At 38.6% G+C, this 27,351-nt stretch overlaps 1 protein-coding gene across 4 annotated transcripts in view; it reads left to right on the top strand.

The window, feature by feature from the left end:
• Window positions 1-27,351, top strand: part of SPTLC3 (serine palmitoyltransferase long chain base subunit 3) — a 169,743-nt gene that overhangs the window by 49,831 nt on the left and 92,561 nt on the right. The window lies entirely within an intron of this gene.

Genomic DNA, 27,351 nt, shown 5'->3' with positions numbered 1-27,351 from the left:
TGCACAGATACTGAAAAAGAGTGGGGCACTCAGGAAATACTCAGGGTAACTTGTACTCATGTCCACTCCTGAAACACCATCCCTTGCATTTTCATGGACTTGTTTCTACAAATGATTATTGAGCAACTACTATATTCCAGATACTGAACTAAGGGTTTTCTCATACATTAGCATATTTATTTTTTATGATAATCCCATGATATTAATATTTAAATACTGTTTTAGAGATGAATAGATCAAACTCTAAGTGCAAAGACACATGGCTAGGACTACACTCTGATCTTCTCATTGTAAATGAGTATTGTCTATGATCTATTCTGAAATAGAAAAGTATGTCTGAGTGAAATGCGAGATTTTTAATTCATCTAGGTCAGAGCTTCTCAACTTTCGTACTATTGATATTTGGGCTGGAAAATGCGTTGGTGTGGGAGGCTTTCCTGTGCCTTGTAGGATTTATAATAGCATCCTTGGCCTGTACCTATGGCTGCCACTAGATTCTCCCACACACTTGTGACAATCCAAAATGCTTCTAGACATTGCCAAATGTCTCACAGAGTGCAAAATCTACCCCCTAATTAAGAACACTGGTCTAAATACTTTCAATAGTTAACCTATGAAAGTCTATGCCATCCTCTTTTCAAATAGAGCTAACAGGACAACCTGGAAATATTCAGAGGTCTGCAAACAGCCTGCATTTTATTAATTTGTTTTCCAATTGGTTCAAATGATTTATGATGCCATGAATCTCTTCTTCCTAAAAATGGCTTTGGAATGCTGTGCTTATTATAGTCATGGCTCATTCCACATGATGGAACCTTGAACATAGCTAAACACAGAACTTAAGTGAGGCATGAATTTAAATCTAATGAGAGAACCTTAAATCCTGTAATTTGATGGCTAGTACCCATGGTAAGATAAACACTTATTACAGTAATGCATCCATGAAAAAATCATGAAGAACACTTTTTTCTGGAATTGTTTTAAGTCAAGGAGGTTACCTTCAGAAGAAAAGCAGGCCCATTTTTATTATTATAGTCCCTCCAACCTTTAGCAAGTATTTGAACACATGCTCTATATCAGGTAATGGGTGCTACTATGCATGGAAGGCAGGTCCTATCACAGAATTTGAGGTCTAGCATATAAAAACAGACTCATGAGGAAAACATACGACAAAAAGTGATGACAGGGAGAAGGGTGATCTGTGCCCTGTGATTCCCTTAGCAAATCAACAAGGCACCATATTATGGCTTGAATGGTGAACAGAATTTGACTAGTGAGCAAGGAAGAGATTCTCAGAAGAGTGCACTGCTTGTGCCAAGTCATGCATTAATTAGTTAATCAAGGCCAGATTCTTTTTGAGCATGTACTTTGTGCCAGACACCAAGCTACTCTCTGGGGATACCAGAATAATCAAAGCAGATATCATTCTTGCCATCAGGGAGCTAACCATAAAAAAGGCAATTGCATTAGAAGTTGGTAAGAGACATTTTAGAGGTAAGTAGAGAGCATGAAGGGAGCAAAGAAATGTCTAAACTGAACTTGGTGTTCATTGAAGGCTTCTGGGGAAAAGAGAACATTAAATTGAGACCTGAAGATTGAAGAGTAAATAATAAGATAAGATCGACAGATGGAGTCTTGAGGGAGTGGAAACATGCTGCCAAATGTCCCAGGGGCGAGGGAACACATTGTTCATGCGGGAACCAAGGAATTCTGATCACTGACATTTTTGTTACTGAGAGAGGGAGTTTGTGGGGAGAAAGACTGGGAGGCAAGTTGGGACCAGACCATAATAGGTTTTTATAAACCATAGGTATTTATTATAAGAACATTGGGAAGGCATTGAGAGTTTTCAGGCAGAGGAATGCAGATTTGAATATGAGAAAGATCATGTTTATTGCCCCGTGGAAAAGCAATTGCAGGAGGACACTATGGAGACAAAAAAAAAAAAAAAAAACAGTTAAGGGGCTGATGCAGAATCCAGGTTTAAGAAGAATGCAGGTGAGACCTTGGGCTGGGACCAGGGTAATGATAGTAAGTTGGTGATAAGAGATAAGACCAAAAAATGTTGTTTAAGAAAATGGAATGAAAGGGATAAAAAAAAATAGTGAGAATGCTTGATATATTGATCTGGTCAATGGTTACATGAGTGTATTCACATGTCAAAATTATCTGTACATTAAGATTTGTGCATTTTATTGTATGCACCTCAGTATCAAAACTTTCTTTTTTAAATAAAACTAAATTTTAAAAAGTAAAATGGAGTTTGGGATGGCTGGTTAGACTTGGGGAATTAGGGAGATAAACAAATCAAAGATTGGACTCAGGTTTATGACTTGGGCAGCTGGGTTAAAAAGAAGGTGGTATTACAATGTTGCTCATGTGAAACCTTCATTAAATTGTATACTAATGATACCTTAATAAAAAAAAGAAGGTGCTATTATTTATTAACATGGGGAATAAAGGAAGAAGACCAGTTAGAGGAAGAAAGTCACCAATTCATTTTTTGACAAGTTGAGTTTGAGGAATTGGCAGTGAGATACAGATGTCCAGACCTCCAGAGAAAAGTCTCATATGGACATGGGGGCATCTTTAGTAAATCATGAACATATCAACATTAATCAAAACCACAGAAGTAGTGAGATCTCCCAAGGAAGGCCTATAGAGAAAAAAATAGAGAAAGGGAGAGAAGAACTTGAAAGAATTTAATAGATGTTAGAGATGGAATTGCATTTCAAGACGAGAAGCAATGTGACAATTAAAAGCCTTATAATAATTTAGGAAAGAGATAATTTGTGTTTAACTAGGGAAGAGGTAGATGGAATGAAGAAGAGAGAATTAGGGAGATATTTAGGAAATAGAATCAACAAGTCTGGGTGGGTGAGTACACAGAAGTTAAAACAGAGAAAATAAGGGTAATCCAAATTTCTACTGTGATCAGACACGAGGATGGCAGTGGGACACGCATCATAACAGAATGGTCCTCCATTGGCAAAAAGATCGCCACAGATACCGTTTTGAGGATATAAAGGTTTTTGAATGGTTAAGGTTATAGAAATGGTTCCATCAAGCATGAAACAAGGCAGCATGCTCCCAGAGAAGGAAACAGTTTTCCCAGGCCTTAGCGGAGCTGATCATAAAACTGGGAAACTGGAATGAGAAAGCAAGTTCCCCTTGGTTATTCCCAAAAGGATCTCCACAGCCCTTTCCTGACACCAGCTGTCCTGGTCTAGAAGGTCTCATCACCAATCAGTCTGCTCCCCAGATTTAAGTAACAGGTGCACAATAAATCAACACATTCTAGACTATTTACTAGAACAAATGGGCAAGTCAAATGTAAATTCCTCAGGTGTGGCATCTGTTGACAGGCTTAGGCTTCAGATCTGCCATCTCTTTTCTAACCTGTTTCAATATTTTTGCTCTACCCACCCAACAGGGCTATTCATTTTGGCTTTACTAAAGCATTGCTTACATTTCCAGCAGGATGGATTTATATACAGGCAAGCAGGTTCTCAGGCAAGCAGCCTCTGAGATTCAGGAATGGAGGCAGGAAGGTGACTGGCTTGCTCCAGGGGTCCACACCTATTCACCTGTGAGGGGGCAAAGTGGGCAAGACAGGGCAGATGGATGATGACCCTGTCTCAGCACAGGCCTCTGTGGACCCCACAGGGAGCTTTAGGGGTGGAAAGGCCCTTCAGAAGCATTCTTGATTGAGCAAAGGGGATTGAGACTTCCATGATGATAGATGGGATTGTGAGCAGAAAGGGATGTGATCGTGAACCAGGCAGCTCCCTTCAGCAAGCTGTCAGCCTCCAACACTCCCAGCATCAGGAGAAGGAGTGCTTGGGTCCTGAAAAGTGGGACACAAGCAGCACACAGCGACCTGTGCTGCAAAGCATGTCACTGTTGCTGCAGAACGGTTCAAACCACTTCCCAGGAGCAAGATATTGTGTCAAATAAATCGGCATCATGTATTTCTTCACAAAATTTGTGATTTCCCTCCTGTGAGATCTCTATGAAGTAGAAAGCATCAGCCAGTAGACTTATCTTTTATAGGGGATGTTTTTTATTATGTGTTCCTTTCTTTTGATCCCTTTTAGAGATTTAGAGCCTTGCAGAGGTAATAGGTCTGATAAGCTGCCATGAGTACAGTTGCTGTATTCTTTTCCATGGGACTTGGTCTAGTGAAACCCTGTCTTCAGGCTGACCTTGTCTTTTCAATACTACCTCCTGCCACATACTTTGGACAGTCACCTTGCTTTAGATTAGCAAGCTTTCTGAGGCATAGCTTGAAGTTTCTTGCTGGAGACATGGAATATGCTGCTTTCCAATGACTCCTAGTTCTTTTTAGCAGAAATGAGCATTGCTTTATGCTAAAAACCAGTCACTGGGAGGTTTCATAAGATAAACCATGAGATCATCCCATAAGACAAGCCAGCCCTGAGCAAAATGACTAGGAAAGAGCACATCATCCATGATGTGGTGGAGAAAACAATTATGGTTTTAAAGAAGATCATAAATGGATGTTTTTGTTTCCAATTATAGTCTTTTACTGTATGTTCATTCTTTTATTTTTATTTTTAATAGAAATCATATATGTTTAAGGTATACAACATATATATATACAAATAGGGAAATGATTGCTATAGTACCCAAGCTTATTGACATGTCTATCTCCTCAATTCTTTCTTTTCTTAAATAAAATATAAGGATGTATTAATCCAGTTTCCCTATTTTCTCTTTCACTGGAATGACTTCTCTAATACCAAACTACCCATTCAAACTAAAGCATTGCTCCAAATTTAGGATCTCTTTTCTTCTTCTTTTGATTCATAGCCCAAATACTGAAACTAACTGCAAAACATGAAGGCTCTGACCACCCCCTGTACTTGAGTACTGATTCACTTAGCATTACTGATACACTTAGTCTAACCTAGTGAAAAGAATAGAAAATAAAAATCTCCCTCCAAGAAAGCACTACAAAAATCACAGGCCCAGGCACCTGATAATCTCAGATAGACTCCCCCAACAAGCAGAAGACACAGATAAAGAAAAGGACAATACAGATTGATAAGAGATTTAAATGTTTTTGCTTAAATTCTTCTTTTAACTCTTAATTTTAGGGACATATGTAAAAAGTAACTTCAGAGTTGAATTGCAATTTATTAAAGACCCCTAGGTAAATTACTTTCTCAATATGTAATGGCCCAACTTTACAGAATCCAGAAGTTGTCAGCAAATATAATCAAATGAATGTCAAGCATCATCAGAGACTTTAAAAACATTTCTCAATCCCTATGGTTTGAATAACAGGTTCAGCAAGACCCACCCCCCACAGCCCCAACCTGTTACCAAACATTCCATTTGCAATTCTGTGTTCAGGCTAGATCCGGATGGTCCCCAGTGTTCCTACAAGTAAATTTCAGACATTTCTGGCCATCCTTAGAGATTTTCACTCCCACATGAAACAAAGAGGTATCAGCAAGTTGTAACTGTAGAAAATTTTAAGACAAATATCCAGTTGTTTGCATGAATAAAATGTAACATTTTGCACCCACCTTTTGCATCGTGATACAGCAGCAGGATTCACCTAAAGAGCTTTCCTTCTGAGTAATTTCAAAGATAGGGTCCATTAAAGTCACAGGGTGTGAGGTATAATATCCAAAGCAAAGAGATGGCCAAAGCACTGGTCTTCCTGTTTGGACTTGGGTTGGTCTAAAGTCACAGAGCTTCACTTGGGTTTCCCTGGGAACTTCAGTTATCCAGTACCCAATGTGTGATGGTAACAGTAGGCCAGTACTTCTCACCCTTAGCTGCACATTGGAATCTGTTGAGAAGCTTTAAAAGCTAATATCTGGGCTCTATCCACAAATATTCTGCTTTAATTGTGTTGTGGTGTTCCCTAGCTGGTGGATAGCCTATGAGGTGATTCTCGTGTGTAGCCAGAGTTAGAAACCAGTGTTTTAGAGCAATGTTTCTTAAACCTTCCTGTACATACAAATGGTCTGGAGATCATGCCAGTTCTTCTTTTGGGTGGGACCAAGACTCTACGTCTCTAACATGCTCCCAGCTGGTACCAGTGCTACTGGCCCAGGGACCACATGTTGATCCTTCTCGCCTGTAGTACATGAGAGCTTGTTAGAAATACAGGCTCTCAGGCCCAGCCCAGAACATTTGAAGCAGAATTGTTACTTTATCACTATCCCTAGGTAATGTGAAACATGCTGAAGGGTGAGAAGCTAGACGTTCTATTGGAAGTTCAGTTAACACCTGCATCCAGACGGCAACAGCTCAGTTCTTTCACATGCACAGACATCTACTCGGTTCCAGGAAAGGCAGTCCTAGCCTGCCTGTGCCTTATTACTGTGGCCCTGGAAACTTAGCTAGATGAGCAACTTGAGGGCTGCTTAGACTACATTGGTGTTCTCAACCTTGGATGCACACTGAAATCAGATGGTCTGCTCAGACGGCCTACTCAGGCATTGCCATTACCAGCCCTCTCCCTCCAGCACTGCTTCCATCTCCTCTTACCCCACCCTGTCCCTGGTGCCTGTGATACCTTAATGCTCTTTCCTCTCCTGTACTCCCCCATTCCACTTTTTCTTCCTTTTACCCAGCTTAAATTCCAGGGGGCCTCAACTGGATCTACCCCACCGCATGCTGATGGGTCTCCCATTAAGTTCAGGACCACTAGCCCCAAGGAGACCTCCAGTGCTGTTTGCCAATCACATTATGTTACCTTAGCACCTTTCATCACCAATTCCTGAGGATGACAATATCATACCTTCTCCTTTCCTCCCAAACCACCAACATTTCTTGATCTACCTGACGTTCAGTGGATAATTTTGCTTCCTATTTCATTAAGGAAATGGAAAAATGCCAGAACTTCCATACATCCCCACCACCACCACTTACTTGCTCCTATTCTCACACCCTGACCTCCCCCTACCTCTCATCACCATGGAGTAGACATCTGGGCTCCAAGAGCCAAGGGCCAAGCCTTCTACCCGTACAGTAGATCCCACTCACCAGCTATTACTCAGTCTTGGCACATCCAAAACTTTGTGTTGTGGTGTTCCCAGGGTGCACTTAAGCTTCCCCTCCAGACTTGGTCCTCTTACAGTCTTTCCCAGATCAGTAAAGGTTATAAGCCAAAAACCTCAGAGTCATCTTTGACTCCTTTTTTTCTTCCACCTAAGTCAAATCTGCTGCCAAATACATGCCAAAAATGCATGTTCAAAATGTATTTGTTATTGGATTATTTCTTACCACCCCAGCTGCCCCCAGCTTTGTCCAAACCATCTTCTCTTGCCTAGGTGTACCCTGCTTTCACCTCAACCCTTCTCAACTAATAACCAATATGATTCCTTTAAAACCTACATCAGGTTTCAAATCCTAAAACCCTTTAATGCCTTCCCATTTCACTCAGGATACCAGCCAGGCGCTAACTGAGTTCTGCAGAATGCAGCCCTCTTAGGTCTCCATCTCATCCCTCTAACACTGGGACCACTTGCTTTTCCTCAAGTACAGCTCACAGGAACCTACCTCAGGGATTTTTCACTTGCTTTTTCCTCTGCTGGAATTGTTCTTCCTTGGGTATTGGCACAACTTTCTTTCTCACTTCCTTGACTTAAACATCACTAAGAAACCAATAGCTTTAAATGCAGCAGGAATTGCTGGCCAGAGAAATCCCCCATATTCCCAACCAGGCTTGGACCAAATGTCTTCTGGCTGCTTCTAAAATCCATATGAACTCTCGCAAGGGATGCATATTCTCCACAGTTGCATCTAGCAAGGGAACATGTGCCACAGATTGGGAAAACAACTCCAAAATCAAAGTTTTAGAAATATTTTGTAAAATAAGACCGTCCGTAGAATCAGATCACAGATTCCCCACAATGAATACTAAGATCAACATTTATTCGTGTGTGTGTGTGTGTGTGCGTGTGTGTGTATATATATGTCTATATTCTCGACATATATATGTATATACACATGTAATCTCCAATAGATCATTAAAATGTTAGTCAAATAGTTTTTAAATTATTTTACGATATAGACCTCTCCACTTCCCTTAGCATGAAGGAATCTACAATAGTAGGCAGGGCTGATTGACTTTGATAAGGTAGAGCTTTGCTAACACATACCAGCTGGTACTCTGCCAATTTGTAAAACAGGCAGGTTATGACAACCCCTAGTGAAGAACCCCTTCTCAAACTCATGTCTATTTTCCCTTTCCTTTTTATTATGGAAATAAATACTAAGCAAAGGCAATGTCTTTGTGCATCCTGCCTGGCTTTTTAATGCACTTAATTACACATACACTCATTTGCACTTACTCTGTGCTTTTCTTAATTAAATGGAATCATATCATACATACCGTTGTGACTAATTTTTTTTCACCTACCTGTGTGCCTGGAGATCCTCACATGCCAGTACAGGTTTACCTCACTCCTTTTGATATTGTATGGTGAGATTCCATAATACGGATATTTGATTATTTACATTCCCATTTTTTATTACTGCAAATAATTCTTCAGTGAATAGTACATGCATTTATTTGAGTATAATTTATTTAAGTGACTTTCTGTGTCCAAGGATGTACATTTTAACTTCTGAGAGATTGGCAAATTGCCCTTTCAAAAAAGCTCACCATGGTAAATTTCAGTCAACAGTACCTGAGAGAGCTTGCTTCCTCACTGGCACGTGATATGTTAGTATTTTCAACATTTTTTTTTTTGCCAGTCTGATAGGTGAACATGTTTTTTGTTCTGTCTTAATTTTCACTTTTCCTGATTAATAGTGAGCCTGAGCTTCTTTTCATATGGTTATTAGTCATTTAAATTTACTCCTGAATTATTTATTCATATCTTTTCTCATTTTATTAACTTGATTTTTCTTACTGACTTAGAGTTCTTTCTATATATCCTTATATCAATAATTTGTCTTTTAAATGTATTTTAAGTATTTTTCTAATTCTGTTTCTTGGCTTTTAATTTTTTCTGTTATGTTCAATTATACATATATTTTAAAGTCATATGTATACCAAGCATTTCTTTTATGTTTTCTTTGGTACTTTTGGCATTATTTTTTCTTTTGGCATGGGAAGTTCATCATGTTTGGGAAGGCATTTTTTCCACCTTAAAGTTACAACAAATTTTCCTATAACAGCATTCAGTGTTTTTATGATTTAGGGTGTTTATTTATACATTTAATCCACAAATCCAACAAGAATTTATTTCTATGTGCTGTGTAAAGAGGGAAAATTTTTTTCAATTTTTATTCAAGTATGATTGATATGCACTCTTATGAAGGTTTCACATGAAAAAACAATATGGTTACTACATTTACCCATATTATCAAGTCCCCACCCCTACCCCAATGCAGTATGGGTGAGGACTTGATAATCACTGTCCATCAGTGCAGCAAGATGCCACAGATCCACTATGTGCCTTCTCTGTGCTACATTGTCCTCCCCGTGATCCCCCACACCATGTGTACTAAACATAATACCCCTCATTTCCCTTCTCCCTCCCTCCCCACCTGCCCTCCCACAACCCTCCCCTTTGGTAACCACTAGTTCATTCTTGGAGTCTCTGAGTCTGCTGCTATTTTGTTCCTTCAGTTTTGCTTCATTGTTATACTCCACAAATGAGGGAAATCATTTGGCATTTGTTTTTCTCCACCTGGCTTATTTCACTGAGCATAATGTCCTCCAGCTCCATCCATGTTGTTACAAATGGTAGGATTTGTTTCTTTCTTATTCCATTGTGTATATGTACCACCTCTTCTTTATCCATTCATCTACAGATGGACACTTAGGTTGCTTCCATATCTTGGCTATTGCAAAAAGTGCTGCAATAAACATAGGGGTGCATATGTCTTTTTGAATCTGAGAAGTTGTATTCTTTGGGTAAATTCTAAGGACTGGGATTCCTGGGTCAAATGGTATTTTTATTTTTGGTTTTTTGAGGAAACTCCATATTGCTTTCCACAATGGTTGAACTAATTTACATTCCCACCAGCAGTGTAGGAGGGTTCCTCTTTCTCCACATCCTCACCAGGATTTGTTGCTCTTAGTCTTTTTGATGCTGGCCATCCTTACTGGTGTGAGGTGATATCTCATTGTTGTTTTAATTTGCATTTCCCTGATGATTAGTTATGTGGAGCATCTTTTCATGTGTCTGTTGGCCATCTGAATTTCTTCTTTGGAGAACTGTCTCTTCATATCTTCTGCCCATTTGTTAATTGGGTTATTTGCCTTTTGGGTGTTGAGGTGTGTAAGTTCTTTACATATTTTGGATGTTAACCCCTTGTCAGATATGTCATTTACAAATATATTCTCCCATACTATAGGATGCCTTTTTGTTTTGTTGATGATGTCCTTTGCCATACAAAAAACTTTTTAGTTTGATGTAATCCCATGTGTTCATTTTTGCTTTTGTTTCCCTTTCTCGAGGAGATGGGCTCAGGAAGAAGTTGCTCATGCTTATATTGAGGAGATGTTTGCCTATGTTGTCTTCTAAGAGTTTTATGGTTTCATGACTTACATTCAAGTGTTTAATCCATTTTGAGTTTACTTTTGTGTATGGGGTTAAACAATAATCCAGTTTCATTCTCTTGCATGTAGCTGTCCAGTTTTGCCAACACCAGCTGTTGAAGAGGTTGTCGTTTTCCCATTGTATATCCATGGCTCCTTTATTGTATATTAATTGACCATATATGCTTGGGTTTATATCAGGGCTCTCTAGTCTGTTCCACTGGTCTATTGGTCTGTTCTTGTGCCAGTACCAAATTGTCTGGATTACTGTGGCTTTGTAGCAGAGCTTGAAGTTGAGGAGCATAATGCCCCCAGCTTTATTCTTCCTTCTCAGAATTGCTTTGGCTATTCAGGGTCTTTGGTGGTTACATATGAATTTTAGAACTATTTGTTCCAGTTCATTGAAGAATGCTGTTGGTATTTTGATAGGAATTGCATTGAATCTATAGATTGCTTTAGGCAGGATGGCCATTTTGATAATATTAATTATTCCTATCCATGAGCATGGGATGAGTTTCTATTTATTGGTATCTTCTTTAATTTTTCTTAAGAGTGTCATGTAGTTTTCAGGGTATAGGTTCTTTCACTTCCTTGATTAGGTTTATTCCTACGTATTTTATTCTTTTTGATGCACCTGTGAATGGAATTGTTTTCCTGATTTCTCTCTCTGCTAGTTCATTGTTAGTGTATAGGAATGCCACATATTTCTGTGTATTAATTTTGTTTCCTGCAACTTTGCTGAATTCAGATATTAGATCTAGTAGTTTTGGAGTGGATTCTTTAGGGTTTTTTATGTACAATATCATGTCATCTGCAAACAGGGACAGTTTGCCTTCTTCCTTTCCTTTCTGGATGCCTTTTATTTCTTTGTGTTGTCTGCTTGCCATGGCTAGGACCTCCAGTACTATGTTGAATAGAAGTGGGGAAAGTGGGAATCCTTGTCTTGTTCCTAATCTTAAAGGAAAAGTTTTCAGCTTCTCGCTGTTAAGTACGATGTTGACTGTGGGTTTGTCATATATGGCCTTTATTATGTTGAAGTACTTGCCCTCTATACCCATTTTGTTGAGAGTTTTATCATGAATGGATGTCGAATTTTCTCAAATGCCTTTTCAGTATCTATGGAGATGATCACGTGGTTTTTTTGTCCTGCTTTTTGTTGATTTGGTGGATGATGTTGATGGATTTTCAAATGTTGTACCCTCCTTGCATCCCTGGGATGAATCCCACTTGATCTAATGATCTTATTGATGTATTTTTTAATTCAGTTTGCTAATATTTTGTTGAGTATTTTTGCATCTGTGTTCATCAGGGATACTGGTCTGTAATTTTCTTTTTTTGTTGTGTCATTGCCTGGTTTTGGTATTAGAGTGATGCTGGCCTCATAGAGTGAGTTTGTAAGTATTCCCTTTTCTTCTACTCTATGGAAAACTTTAAGGAGAATGGGTATTAGGTCTTCACTAAATATTTAATAAAATTCAGAAGTGAAGCCATCTGGACCAGGTGTTTTGTTCTTATGTAGTTTTTTTGATTACCAGTTCAATTTCATTGCTGGTAATTGGTCTGTTCAGATTTTTTGTTTCTTCCTCGGTCAGCCTTGGAAGGTTGTATTTTTCTAGAAAGTAGTCCATTTCTTCTAGGTTATTCAGATTGTTAGCATATAATTTTTCATAGTATTCTCTAATAATTATTTGTATTTCCGTGGTGTCCGTAGTGATTTTTCCTTTCTCATTTCTGATTCTGTTTATGTGTGTAGATTCTCCTTTTTTCTTGATAAGTATGGCTAGGGGTTTATCTATTTTGTATATTTTCTCGAAGAACCTGCTCTTGCTTTCATTGATTCTTTCTATTGTTTTATTATTCTCGATTTTATTTATTTATGCTCTAATCTTTATTATGTCCCTCCCTCTACTGACTTTGGGCCTCATTTGTTCTTCTTTTTCTAGTTTCATTAATTGTGAGTTTAGACTGCTTATCTAGGATTGTTCTTCTTTCCTAAGGTAGGCCTCTGTTGCAATATACTTTCCTCTTAGCACAGCCTTGGCTGCATCCCACGGATTTTGCAATGTTGAATTATTGTTGTCATTTGTCTCCATATATCGTTTGATCTCTGTTTTATTTGGTCATTGATCCATTGGTTATTTAGGAGCATGTTGTGAAGCCTCCATGTGTTTGTGGGATTTTTCATTTCCTTTGCGTAATTTATTTCTAGTTTCATACCTTTGTGGTCTGAGAAACTGGTTGGTACAATTTCAATCTTCTTGAATTTACTGAGGCTCTTTTTGTGGCCTCATATATGATATATTCTTGAAAATGTTCCATGTGCACTTGAGAAGAATGTGTATTCTGCTGCTTTTGGGTGTAGAGTTCTGTAGGTGTCTGTTAGGTCCATCTGTTCTAATGTGTTGTTCAGTGTCTGTGTGTCCTTACTTCTTTTCTGTCTGGTTGATCTGTCCTTCAGAGTGAGTGGTGTGTTGAAGTCTCCTAGAATGAATGCATTGCATTATATTTCCCCTTTTAATTCAGTTAGTATTTGTTTCACATATGTAGGTGCTCCTGTGTTGGGAGCATAGATATTTATAATGGTTATATCCTCTTGTTGGATTGACCCCTTTATCATTATGTAATTTCCTTCTTTGTCTCTTGTGACTTTCTTTGTTTTGAAGACTATTTTGTCTGTTACAAGTACTGCAACTCCTGCTTTTTTCTCTCTATTAGTTGCATGAAATATCTTTTTCTGTCCCTTCACTTTTAAGAGGAAATTTTTTAAAGAGACTTTTTAATTTCCTTGATATCATTAATTGGAAAGTTCACCTTTTTTTTACCCACTGATTTGAAATATTGATCTATTTATTATTTAGGCAAATCTGTAAGTTTTAGGTAAATCTTAAAATTTTCTCTGTGTGTATACTTTAGGATTCATTTGTCAGGCATTGAATTTTAAAAAAAGAAACTGTTGCCATTCTAACTGGTAATACATTAAATCTACAGGCACACATTAACTGTGGAAAATTTGACATCTTAATAATATTTACTCTTCTCATTCAGAAACATCATCTGTCTCTCCATTATTTAGGTATTCATTAAGTCCTTTACTAAATTTTATAATTTTCTTTAGTCTAATGTCTTACCATTTCCTCTTATGATTATTTTTTGGGTATGATGGCTATGCTGCTTAGATACTACCTTTTCCCCTATTGCATGTTCTAATTGTAATCAATAGCATATAGAAAAGCTATTGATATTTTCATATTTTAATTTGAAATGCTACCACCTTATTGAATTCTCTCTTTGGTTGCCACAGCTTCTCAGATAATTGTACTGCAATTTCTTGTATTGGAATTTTCCATGTACCATGAAAAACTAAATATTTTTTTAGGTATATTACAACAAATTTGTTAATTACGTTATTTGAACCCTCTAGATTTATTTATTTTTTGTCCACTCAAACTTGTAACTTCTGAAAAATGAGTGTTTATTCTCTCCATTATGATTGTGGGTTGTTAGTTTTGGGGTTTGTCTTTATGTATTTCAATGTAACTTTTCAATGTAGAAAAGTCCATGGCTCTTATAGTTCTTGGTTGATATTTTCTTTTTATCATACTTTCACCTTATATTTCACCTGATGTAAATATTTATCCACCCGCTTTTTCTTTTTCTTCAGTAACCACTCTTTATTTTCACCCTTCATTATTTTTAGAAATGTCTTTTATAAGCAGCTTAGAGATTTATTTTTAAAACAAATGTGAGAGCTTCTGTATTTTAATAAGATAATATGATCTACAAACAATTACTTGCTTGAACCATATGAAACTGCTGTTTTCATAGGTCAAAAACTGTCACTGGCAATTCTGTATGTTAAAACTATATTTTCATTACTCCAATGTTTAAACTTATTCCTGCCATCTTTCTTTTTTTTTAAGATAATTATTTTTTATTGAAGGGTAGTTGACACACAGTATTACATTAGTTTCAGGTGTACAACACAGTGATTCAACATTTATATACATGATAATTCTAGGTACCAGCTATCACCATACCAAGTTGTTACCATATATTGACTATATTCCTTATGCTATACATTACATCCCGGTTACTTATTTATTTTACAATTGGAAGTGTGTACTTTGTTGTTGTTGTTGTTGTTGTGAGGGCATCTCTCATATTTATTGATCAAATGGTTGTTAACAACAATAAAATTCTGTATAGGGGAGTCAATGCTCAATGCACAATCATTAATCCACCCCAAGCCTAATTTTCGTCAGTCTCCAATCTTCTGAAGCATAACGAACAAGTTCTTAGATGGAGAACAAATTCATACATAGTGAATAAGTTACATGGTGAACATTACAGGGGCAGTCATCACAGAAGCTTTCGGTTTTGCTCATGCATTATGAACTATAAACAGTCAGTTCAAATATGAATACTCATTTGGTTTTTATACTTGATTTATATGTGGATACCACATTTCTCTCTTTATTATTATTATTTTTAATAAAACGCTGAAGTGGTAGGTAGATACAAGATAAAGGTAGAAAACATAGTTTAGTGTTGTAAGAGAGCAAATGTAGATGATCAGGTGTGTGCCTGTAGACTATGTGTTAATCCAAGCTAGACCAGGGCAATAAAACATCCACGTATGCAGAAGATTTCTCTCAGAACAGGGGGGGTGAGGTTCTAAGCCTCACCTCTGTTGATCCCCAATTTCTCACCTGATGGCCGCCTGTGATTGTGACTGTCTTAGGTTGTTCCTCCCTTGAGGAATCTTACCCGTTTCTGGCTAACCAGTCATCTTCCAGGGACATACAGGGAGATGTAAAGTTGGTAAGTGAGAGAGAAGCCATATTGTTTGAAAAAGTTAGCTTTTTAATTCTTTGCAGATTTCTGCACTGTGGCTTCTATGCCCAGCATTTGTCTTAAGGTATGTTTAGGACTTGGAGGAATTATGATACTCGGTAAATTCGATATGAGGCACGAATTCTATTTAAGGGTTGTAATTAGGAAGGAAGAAGAAAAGCTATAAAAGTAGCAGAAGGAAAAAACATGGGAAGATTGATTATTTCTTTGACATATCTTCTTGTAGAGTAATTAAAGCATGTATAGGTTTTAAACTACTAATTAAATTTCGCACACACATTAACATAATAGAAGTACAGTTACGTAACCAAAGCATACCTGTAATTACCAGCCATCTCCAGTGAAACCAAGAAAAACAGTTAGGCACCTTAGGCATTTGTGAAAACTTATCTATGATATGGTGGATATTGTCCAACTGAACTTGAACAGTCTGAGAGAAATCAGACAAATTAAAACAACCCATTCCTGGGGACTGTTCACATCCCACATGTTCTTTAACAGTAAATAGTCTGTAGTTGTAAGATTTTAGAGTGCTACAATTTGCACTTCTCCTAATTCTTGGTTGAGTTCCAACAGTATAGATCCAGTCAAATTTGTTGTTTTACTGTATGCACAGGGCAGCTTAGATATCTCCTTCTTCATTCCCATGGCAAGTCCAGGAACTGGTGGGATGAGTGCATCTACACCTGTAGCAGAGCGTGGATCTTTGTTGGGATTTTTTGATGGTCATCTTCTGGTATAAGTCTTCCAGAGAGTGCAGATGTTGAAAGTTCTTTTTCATATCGTATCTTAGTTCATTTTCGGGGTAGCCCAACTAGGCTTTGATCCTCTGTATAAACACAAACAGACCCTTTGCCTACACTTTTACATGCCATTTATACTATTGTGTAGAACTCATTGGAGGTCACCACACAGGAACTGCTTTTTTTTTTTTAATCATTAATCTACACTTACATGATGAATATTTTGTTTACTAGGCTCTCCCCTATACCAGGTCCCCCCTATAAACCCCTTTACAGTCACTGTCCATCAGCATAGCAAAAAGTTGTAGAATCACTACGTGTATTCTCTGTGTTCTACAGCCCTCCCCTTTCTCACACCCCCCCATGCATGCTAATCTTAATACCCCCTGTTAATCCCCCCAGTTATCCCTCCCTACCCACCCATCCTCCCCAGTCCCTTTCCCTTTGGTACCTGTTAGTACATTCTTGAGTTCTGTGATTCTGCTGCTATTTTGTTCCTTCCGTTTTTCCTTTCTTCTTATACTACACAGATGAGTGAAATCATTTGATATTTCTCTTTCTCTGCTTCGCTTGTTTCACTGAGCATAATACCCTCCAGCTCCATCCATGTTGCTGCAAATGGTAGGATTTGCCCTTTTCTTATGGCTGAGTAGTATTCCATTGTGTACATGTACCACATCTTCTTTATCCATTCATCTATCGATGGACATTTAGGTTGCTTCCAATTCTTGGCTACTGTAAATAGTGCTGTGATAAACATAGGGGTGCATTGGTCTTTCTCATACTTGATTGCTGCATTCTTAGGGTAAATTCCTAACAGTGCAATTCCTGGGTCAAATGGGATGTCTGTTTTGAGCATTTTGATGTACCTCCATACTGCTTTCCACAATGGTTGAACTAATGTACATTCCCACCAGCACTGTAGGAGGGTTCCCCTTTCTCCACAGCCTTGCCAACATTTGTTGTTGTTTGTCTTTTGGATGGCAGCCATCCTTACTGGTGTGAGGTGATACCTCATTGTAGTTTTAACTTGCATTTCTCTGATAATTAGCGATGTGGAGCATCTTTTCATGTGTCTGTTGGCCATCTGTATTTCTTTTTTGGAGAACCATCTGTTCAGTTCCTCTGCCCATTTTTTATTTGGTTATTTGTTTTTTGTTTGTTGAGGTGTGTGAGCTCTTTATATATTCTGGACATCAAGCCTTTATGGGATCTGTCATTTTCAAATATATTCTCCCATACAGTAGGGTTCCTTTTTGTTCTATTGATGGTGTCTTTTGCTTTACAGAAGCGTTTCAGCTTAATATAGTCCCACTTACTCATTTTTGCTGTTGTTTTCCTTGCCCGGGAAGAAATGTTCAAGAAGAGGTCACTCATGTTTATGTCTAAGAGGTTTTTCCCTATGTTTTTTTCCAAGAGTTTAATGGTTTCATGACTTACATTCAGGTCTTTGATTCATTTTGAGTTTACTTTTGTATATGGGGTTAGACAATGGTCCAGTTTCATTCTCCTACATGCAGCTGTCCAGTGTGGCCAGCACCATCTGCTGAAGAGACTGTCATTTCGCCATTGTATGTCCATGGCTCCTTTATCAAATATTAATTGACCATATATGTCTGGGTTAATGTCTGGATTCTCTAGTCTGTTCCATTGGTCTGTGGCTCTGTTCTTGTGCCAGTACCAAATTGTCTTGATTAATATGGCCTTATAATAGAGCTTGAAGTTGGGGAGTGAGATCCCCCCTACTTTATTCTTCTTTCTCAGGATTGCTTTGGCTATTCGGGGTCTTTGTTGGTTCCATATGAATTTTTGAATTATTTGTTCTAGTTCATTGAAGAATGTTGCTGGTAGTTTCATAGGGATTGCATCAAATCTGTATATTGCTTTGGGCAGGATGGCCATTTTGACGATACTAATTCTTCCTAGCCATGAGCATGGGATGCATTTCCATCTGTTAGTGTCCCCTTTAATTTCTCTTACGAGTGACTTGTAGTTTTCAGAGTATAAGTCTTTCGCTTCTTTGGTTAGGTTTATACCTAGGTATTTTATTTTTTTGATGCAATTGTGAATGGAGTTGTCTTCCTGATTTCTCTTTCTGTTGGTTCATTGTTAGTGTATAGGAAAGCCACAGATTTCTGTGTGTTGATTTTGTATCCTGCAACTTTGCTGTATTCCGATATCAGTTCTAGTAGTTTTGGGGTGGAGTCTTTAGGGTTTTTCATGTACAGTATCATGTCATCTGCAAATAGTGACAGTTTAACTTCTTCTTTACCAATCTGGATTCTTGTATTTTTTTGTTTTGTCTGATTGCCGTGGCTAGGACCTCCAGTACTATGTTAAATAACAGTGGGGAGAGTGGGCATCCCTGTCTAGTTCCCGATCTCAGAGGAAAAGCTTTCAGCTTCTTGCTGTTCAATATAATGTTGGCTGTGGGTTTTTCATAGATGGCCTTTATTATGTTGAGGTACTTGCCCTCTATTCCCATTTTGCTGAGAGTTTTTATCATGAATGGATGTTGAACTTTGTCAGATGCTTTTTCAGCATCTATGGAGATGATCATGTGGTTTTTGTCTTTCATTTGTTGATGTGGTGGATGATGTTGATGGACTTTCGAATGTTGTGCCATCCTTGCATCCCGGGGATGAATCCCACTTGGTCATGGTTTATGATCCTTTTGATGCATTTTTGAATTCGGTTTGCTAATATTTTGTTGAGTATTTTTGCATCTACGTTCATCAGGGATATTGGTCTGTAATTTTCTTTTTGGGTGGGGTCTTTGCCTGGTTTTGGTATTAGGGTGATGTTAGCTTCATAGAATGAGTTTGTGAGTATTCCCTCCTCTTCCATTTTTTGGAAAACTTTAAGGAGAATGGGTATTATGTCTTCCGTGTATGTCTGATGAAATTCCGAGGTAAATCCATCTGGCCTGGGGTTTTGTTCTTTGGTAGTTTTTTGATTACCACTTCAATTTCGTTGCTGGTAATTGGTCTGCTTAGATTTTCTGTTTCTTTCTGGGTCAGTCTTGGAAGGTTGTATTTTTCTAGGAAGTTGTCCATTTCTCCTAGGTTTCCCAGCTTGTTAGCATATAGGTTTTCATAGTATTCTCTAATAATTCTTTATATTTCTGTGGGTTCCGTCGTGATTTTTCCTTTCTCGTTTCTGATACTGTTGATACTCTTAATAAGTCTGGCTAGAGGACTATCTGTTTTGTTCATTTTCTCGAAGATCCAGCTGTTGGTTTCATTGATTTTTGCTATTGTTTTATTCTTCTCAATTTTATTTATTTCTTCTCTGATCTTTATTATGTCCCTCCTTCTGCTGACCTTAGGCCTCATTTGTTCTTCTTTTTCCAATTTCGATAATTGTGACATTAGACCATTCATTTGGGATTGTTCTTCCTTTTTTAAATATGCGTGGATTGTTATATACTTTCCTCTTAAGACTGCTTTTGCTGTGTCCTACAGAAGTTGGGGCTTAGTGTTGTTGTTGTCGTTTGTTTCCTTATATTGCTGGATCTCCATTTTGATTTGGTCATTGATCCATTGATTATTTAGGAGCGTGTTGTTAAGCCTCCATGAGTTTGTGAGCCTTTTTGCTTTCTTTGTACAGTTTACTTCTAGTTTTATGCCTTTGTGGTCTGAAAAGTTTCTTGTTAGGATTTCAATCTTTTGGAATTTACTGAGGCTCCTTTTGTGGCCTAGTATGTGGTCTATTCTGGAGAATGTTCCATGTGCACTTTAGAAGAATGTGTATCCTGTTGCTTTTGGATGTAGAGTTCTGTAGATGTCTATTAGGTCCATCTGTTCTAGTGTGTTGTTCAGTGCCTGTGTGTCCTTACTTATTTTCTGTCTGGTGGATCTGTCCTTTGGAGTGAGTGGTGTGTTGAAGTCTCCTAGAATGAATGCACTGCTTTCTATTTCCTCCTTTAGTTCTGTTAATATTTGTTTCAGGTATGTTGGTGCTCCTGTATTGGGTGCATATATACTTATAATGGTTATATCCTCTTGTAGGACTGAGCCCTTTATCATTATGTAATGTCGTTCTTTGTCTTTTGTTACTTTCTTTATTTTGAAGTCTGTTTTGTCTGATACCAGAATTGCAACACCTGCTTTCTTCTCTCTGTTGTTTGCTGAAATATCTTTTTCCATCCCTAGACTTTAAGTCTGTGCATGTCTTTGGGTTTGAGGTGAGTCTCTTGAAAGCAGCATATGGATGGATCTTGCTTTTTTATCCATTCTATTACTCTGTGTCTTTTGATTGGTGCATTCAGTCCATTTACATTTAGGGTGATTATTGAAAGGTATGAACTCATTGCCATTGCCGGCTTTAAGTTTGTGGTTACCAAAGGTTCAGGGTTAGCTTCTTTACTATCTTTCTGTCTAACTTAACTCGCTTGTTGAGCTATTATAAACACGGTCTGATGATTCTTTATTTCTCTCCCTTCTTATTCCTCCTCCTCCCTTCTTCATATGTTGGGTGTTTTGTTCTGTGCTCTTTTTAGGAGTGCTCCCATCTTGAGCAGTCCCTGTAGGATGCCCTGTAGAGGTGGTTTGTGGGAGGCAAATTCCCTCAACTTTTGCTTGTCTGGGAATTGTTTAATCCCTCCTTCATATTTAAATGATATTCGTGCTGGATACAGTAGTCTTGGTTCGAGGCCCTTCTGTTTCATTGCATTAAGTATATCATGCCATTCTCTTCTGGCCTGTAGGGTTTCTGTTGAGAAGTCTGATGATAGCCTGATAGGTTTTGCTTTGTAGGTAACCTTTTTTTTCTCTCTGGCTGCCTTTAATACTTTGCCCTTTTCTTTGATCATTGGCATTTTAATTATTATGTGTCTTGGTGTTTCCCTCCTTGGATCCTTTGTCATGGGAGTTCTGTGTACCTCTGTGGTCTGAGAGGTCATTTCTTCCCCTAGTTTGGTGAAGTTTTTGGCAATTATTTCTTCAAAGACACTTTCTATCCCCTTTTCTCTCTCTTCTTCTTCTGGTACCCCTATAATGCAGATATTGTTCCATTTCGATTGGTCACTCAGCTCTCTTAGAATTCTTTCATTCCTGGAGATCCTTTTATCTCTCTCTGCATCAGCTTCTCTGCGTTCCTGTTTTCTGTTTTCTAGACCATTATGGTCTCTTTTATCTTGTCCATTCTGTTTTGAAGTCCTTCCAGAGCTTGTTTTATTTCTGTATTCTCCTTCCTTAGTTCTTGCATATTTCTCTGCAAGTCCATCAGCATGGTTATGACCTTTGTTTTGAATTCTTTTTCAGGAAGACTGGTTAAATCTATCTCCCCAGGTTCCTTCTCAGGGGAAGATGTAGCAGATGCCGAAGCTGTCTGGGTTAGTCTTGTCTGGATCATATTTTTTTGCCTTTTCATGTTGACAGGTGCTATTGACTGTCAGCTGGGAGGGCCAAACTTTTCGTTTGCTACTGGCCTTTCTTTACTGGGACAACTGCGACCCCTAGTGGCTTGTGTTGGGTAATTGCATGTAGACTGGGTCTTTGTGTCTTGCCCGGCCGAAGTGTAGGAATTTTCCTTTCTGCCTTTCTGTGGGCGTGTTTTGCCTTAGGCTGTTTCTCTGTTTTCACAGCGCCCAGAGGGGTAATGGACGGGGGGGGCTGTTTGGCTGTTTACCTCCATGACGGGTCTCAGAGCTGTTGCCCAGTTGGTTAGTGCGCCCGGTTTTCCCTGCAATTTCCAGCCACTGGGCTGTGAACTGTGTTGTTTCCATCTAGCTGTTAAATCCCTGTCCCTTTAAGACTTTCAAATAGCACTCGCTTTTCTTTGTCACAGGGACATCAGCTTCAGCACCCGCTCAGAGGTCTTGCTGCCCTATTTCCCTAGTTTCCAGCCCTTCACACATGCACTGTGTCTGCACTCTGGTGCGGGTGGCTGGTGCTGGGTGTTTAGCAGTCCTGGGCTCCCTCTCCCTCCCACCAGGAGCTGGGGGGAGGTGTGCTCGGGTCCCGCCATGCCGGGGCTTGTATTTTACCCCTTTCACCAGGTGCTGGGCTCTCGCAAGTGTGGATGTAGTCAGGCTTTTGTCCTGTGTCTTCTGGTCTCTCTTTTAGGCTTAGTTGTATTTGTTGTATTTTCAAAAATATATATGTTTTTCGGAATAGATTCCCACTGTCCTACACACGCCGCCATGTTGACTCTGCCTCTTCCTGCCATCTTTATATATTACATTCACATTTTCTGGTGTTTGTTTATTTTTTTATTTTAAATATTTCTCCTTTCATACCTTTAGTACATTTGATAGAGTTTTCTTTGTTCTGAATTTTTATTTCCTTGTCACTGTTAGGAAGCTGTAGATGTTATTTCCCCTACCGTTTTTTAAATGCTTTCTTATTGAATATTTAACACATATACTTAGAATTTATACACCATTATTCAGTGAGTAGTCCCCCTCACTGAAGAATTTAATAATTTCATTCTTTCTCTCACATACTCTTTTTCCAGGGTGTTGTTGATTTATTTTTTAGCTTCTGTTGCTTATCCTACGTCTATAATACTTGGGCTAACCTGTTTTCCATCAGTTTCTTCACTCCCTGTATTTCTGGGTATGTCTTGTCTTCCTCCTTAGTTATTGCATCATTTGTTTTGCTGAGGCTCATGCTCAGTGACTACAAGGACTGTGGGAGTTAAACTCATGACTCCTTCATATATTGGAATGTTTTATTTGGCTTTCTCATTGGCTGAGAACAGGATTTTAAGTTCACAATAACTTTCCTCATAATATTTTCCTCTACTGTCACCTAAGAAACATCTGAAGCAACCTAATTCTTATTCCCTGCTATGTAAACCGCCTTTCTCCTTCTCTGAACATGTGTGAGATTTTTCTCTTTGTTCTTAGAGATGAGAAGGTTAACCAGGATGTATCTTGGTATGGGTTTTTATATTCTCTATTCAGTACCTGATAGATGATGGACATCTTAGAATTCAAACCTTTTTCTTCCCTGGAATTCCCCCTTCTCCTCCTCCTCCTCTTCCTTCTCCATCTTTATCTTCTTTCCCTCCTCTTCATCTTATCTTCCTCGTTCTCTTCCATTCAATCTTGCAACTCCTGTTAGAGAAACACTGGATCTTCTGAAACTGTCCTCTGTATCTCTTGACTTTTCCTTCATATTTTCTTTTCTCATCCCTTCTCATTATGTCTGGAAAAATTAGTCAACCTTAGTAACTAGCTGTTTAGCTGTGTCCATCATACTCTTGAACTCTTTGTATTTTTAAAGTATACATAGTTCTGTTGTGTCTCTCTAAAGATGTTCCTTACATATTTTAAAAATTCTTTTTCTGTTTGCTCTATTACATCTTTTCACTGATGTTAGTTCTTCCTCTTGTTGAATTTGGCACCTTTTTGTGGGTTAGTTTTCCTTAAATAGTAGTGACACTCTTTTATGCTTATTTTTTACTTAAGAATCCTTATTTTCCTATGTATTCACCTATCAGTAATCACCTGAGTGATTACAGAGCTGGAATAATGGGTTGCCAGGACCAGTAGCTTGTGTTCTTACTGTGGGCTCCCCACTTCTCTGCACTGGGGCATTGCTCTTCTGCTCAGTTCTTGGTGCCCACAACAGTGCTTTGTCCTGTTAATGATATAACTGCTTCTTACTTTTTTACCTAATAAAAGGAGGGCAAAAAGATCTAGCTTCCCAGTAAATCATCCCTAGCATCAATTTCTTATAGTTATTGACTCTCAGCTTGAAGCTGCCCTACATTTAGCTTATGTCCACACCTGTCTTCTCTGTAATTTCAGAACTATGGTTACTGATGGTCTAATTTCTCTGTTGATCAGATCTTATTATGTTCCATCTTTTGTGATCTGATCCTTCAATATTTCTGATTCATTGATGATACTCTTTTATCTAGTGAGGCATTTATGAGTATATTTTGTTTTCTTAATATCTATTTTTTTGTCATTTCCCACCACTTTTAGAGGAGGGAGTCTGCCATCTTTATTCAACCTCCTCTATTTTCTAAATAAGGAAAATTAAATTTAGCCATCTTTACTTGGTGTTTCTCATGCTTCAAAAACTGTTTATAATACAGTTACCCTTTCCAACGAAATAAATAAATAAATAAAAACACTATTGTTCTGAGAACAACCCTGGAAAGAGAAATACCTGTTTCCCAAAAGGAAATAATGACATAAAATGAAATATTAATTGAGAACACAAGCATCAGTATAGGCACAAATGAACAGCTGGTGTTTGGTAGTGAATCTTTCTCTCTCTACAAATCCATGATATCTACAATTCTATTAGCCACTGAAAGGGCATATAGTTAAATCAAATAAGAAGGGACAGGCTTCCAAATTTGGCAGTATTTTTTTATAATGGGCCATGGATATGACTTCTTCACTTCTTTGTAAACACCTAGTCCTACAGTATGGTTTATTGAACATAGCCTTTGTTTTAGAACTGGGTACATTTCAGTTTGTCCACTCATATTTTTTTACTTTCCCTTGATTTGTCTATAAATGTTGGATTAAAAATCTATAACATTTGGACAATTATAAAGTACCGTACAAACTTGAAGGTGGATAAAGAAAGATTGTCATATTGCAAAGGAAACAAAGCCATTTTTGTGGCTGCATTTGCAGGTTTTGCTCAACCCTCCTCTACCCTACCACCCAAAATGATTGTGTCCTCATACCTGGGATTCACTCTCACATCTAGCCATTTGTATCAGGAAGAAAAAGAAAGATAGTGAGTAGATCAACTGAGAGTTAAATCTACAGATGTATGAAGATATATCCTGTTCCAATGAGTCTCTTATTTTGCAATATCTACTCCAGTTTCATTCTCTGGTCTAGCTCAGGTGCCATGAGAGGCTTGCCTAAGACTAGAGGACACTGACATTTGGAAGGTGTTGACTGCTCCTGAGGAAACTTTACTGGTGCTCAAAGGAATAGGGTGGGGTGAATATACACCCATGCAGAGTTAGGAAGGCTCACTGATACAGAGGAAGAGGGGGAGGACACCCCATAAGCAAGAACAGTTCTCCCCCAGACCAGATCTTGACTTCAAAGTAGTTTTCCAAGCTCAATTGTTCCTCTCAGGAATATGTAAACTGCCAAGCTTGTATTTCACATCTAGGTTAGTGCTCACACAATATGCAAAGAAATGACTCTGTGTGATTAAAACACTGGCCCATCCCTCTGGCAGAGAAATTTCAAGTATGTAATTTGTAAAAATTTATATTTAGTGTGAATGTTATTCCCTAGAAGAAAGTCTTCCCTGAGCATGCAGAACAGGTTAGAATCCCTGTATTTTGCCCTCAGAGTATTTATCTCAATAAAAGACCTAGCTACCCATTTCCTCATAGGTAGAAAGTATGGATCTCTGGGCCAGAAGCCAGAAAGGTTGGGCAGAATGGAGTATTTTCCCACCTTTCCCCAGAGGGCCATGATGGCACATCTCTAGGAGGAACTGATGACAAAAAAACCCAGATTATTTCCCCAAGTCACTGCCAAGTTCCTTAGATAAGTGAACATTCCTCAATGGTCTGGCAATCTGTTGACCTTAGTTGCCCATATTATGGGTCACATTTTTTCTCATCACTGATGATTTAGAAAGAAGGTTGGGCAAGCTGGGGCAGGTGCCAGCCTGAGGTCACTCTGATGTGACTGCTGAGATTGGTATCCTGTGTATTTTGTGGTTTCATGTCTGAAATTAATTTTGTTTTGGTTCTTTTCTTCCAAAACCAATGGTTTTCCTGAACAACTGTTAAATTGTCTCCTAAACTGTCAACATTATTTTGAGTGAGATTTGTCATAAACTCCAAAACTATAGTTCCATTCAGAATCTAGAAATATTACTTACAGGCTTATTCTCTCTTTTTGATAGGAAGAGATTATATGATGTCATTTCAAATAAGAAAATAAAAAATTGAAATAGAAGGACACAAATAACATTAGGGGATATAGAGTAATCCACAATCAGTAAATAGTCTGAAAAAATATTATTAAATCAAAGAGAAAATAGTTTGGAAAAGAGTTTCCTGGAACTACACAACCTCTTTTTCTCTTTGTTAAAACATAAAAAGGTTTAACTGATTATCATAACCTTGTAGCTTTGAATCATAATAAAACCTATATCAGGATATTTAGCGATTTGAGAGCAAATGTATTTGGTATGTAATGTTCAACCCATAAATGTAACCAGTCAAGTTGCCCAACCATCCCTCAGATTCACATGCAAGAGTCCCCAGTAAGTGGTTATGCACATTCTTTCTTGTAGATAATCATAATTCCCTCCCAGAAAAGATGTCATTGTCACTGAAGGGTGAGGTGACAAAAAAGACTGGCATGGATGCAGCCACCAGCCATCAAAACCTTCAGATTCTACATATTTTCCTCTGGAACTGACCTGCTCAGGAGACAAGTGGGCCAAATGAGTAGCACACGGTCTTCCACAAAGCCTTTCCCCATACACCTCCTTGTTCCTTCAGCAAACCAGCTCCAGTTCATAAGGAGAAAAGGGAGCAGAACACTCAAAGAGGCTGGGAGAGGGGATGAGGATGCTCACTCCCAACCACTCCATGGCTCCCTTCTGCCTCCAGGGTAATGTGTGAGCTCCTCATCTGGACACTTCAGGCTCCCAGTTTCTGTGCCTGGTTGACATTACAGCCTCACTCACACCACAGGGAACAGCAAGGGATGGGACCAGAAAGGTAACAGGCAGCCAGAGCAGTCAGGGTGCAAAATGGGGTGGGGGTCATTGCAGATTCTGAGCAAAGAGTTATATGCTTCACCTTATGTTTTACTCGCACTTATTCTTCTCTCATGCACCCTACATTTCTAGTAAACAGTTGCTTTTACCCTGAGGGCCCTCTCCAACCATCCCTGCCTGTAACAATATTACTGAGCCAAACAAAGCTGGGTTCACTTGCCCAAAGTGCAGCAAGCCCAATACTGATGGAGGAATGTAGGGGGACAAAGTGGGTGGCTACTGCATGGCACCATGCAAAAATGGGTGGCTAATGTGTAGGGTCTCAAGCTCTGCATTGACTTACAAGCAAGGGATTTTAAAGGCAAAATTATGGAAATGGGTTGTAAGGTATGTGATCAGCTCTTACCCATTCTTTTGATTGGTTGGCGGCAAGGTGACAGGGGATTAGTTCAGCAATTTTAGTCATCAGTCTCCTTGCTCCACCTCCACCCAGTATGGGATACACATGCTTGGGGTCAGCAGGTGGATCATCTGGTGAGGG

This window comes from Manis pentadactyla, chromosome 5, assembly GCF_030020395.1.
Source record: "Manis pentadactyla isolate mManPen7 chromosome 5, mManPen7.hap1, whole genome shotgun sequence".
Classification (NCBI taxonomy): Eukaryota; Metazoa; Chordata; class Mammalia; order Pholidota; family Manidae; genus Manis; species Manis pentadactyla.
This window is presented reverse-complemented; position numbering and strand designations above follow the sequence as displayed.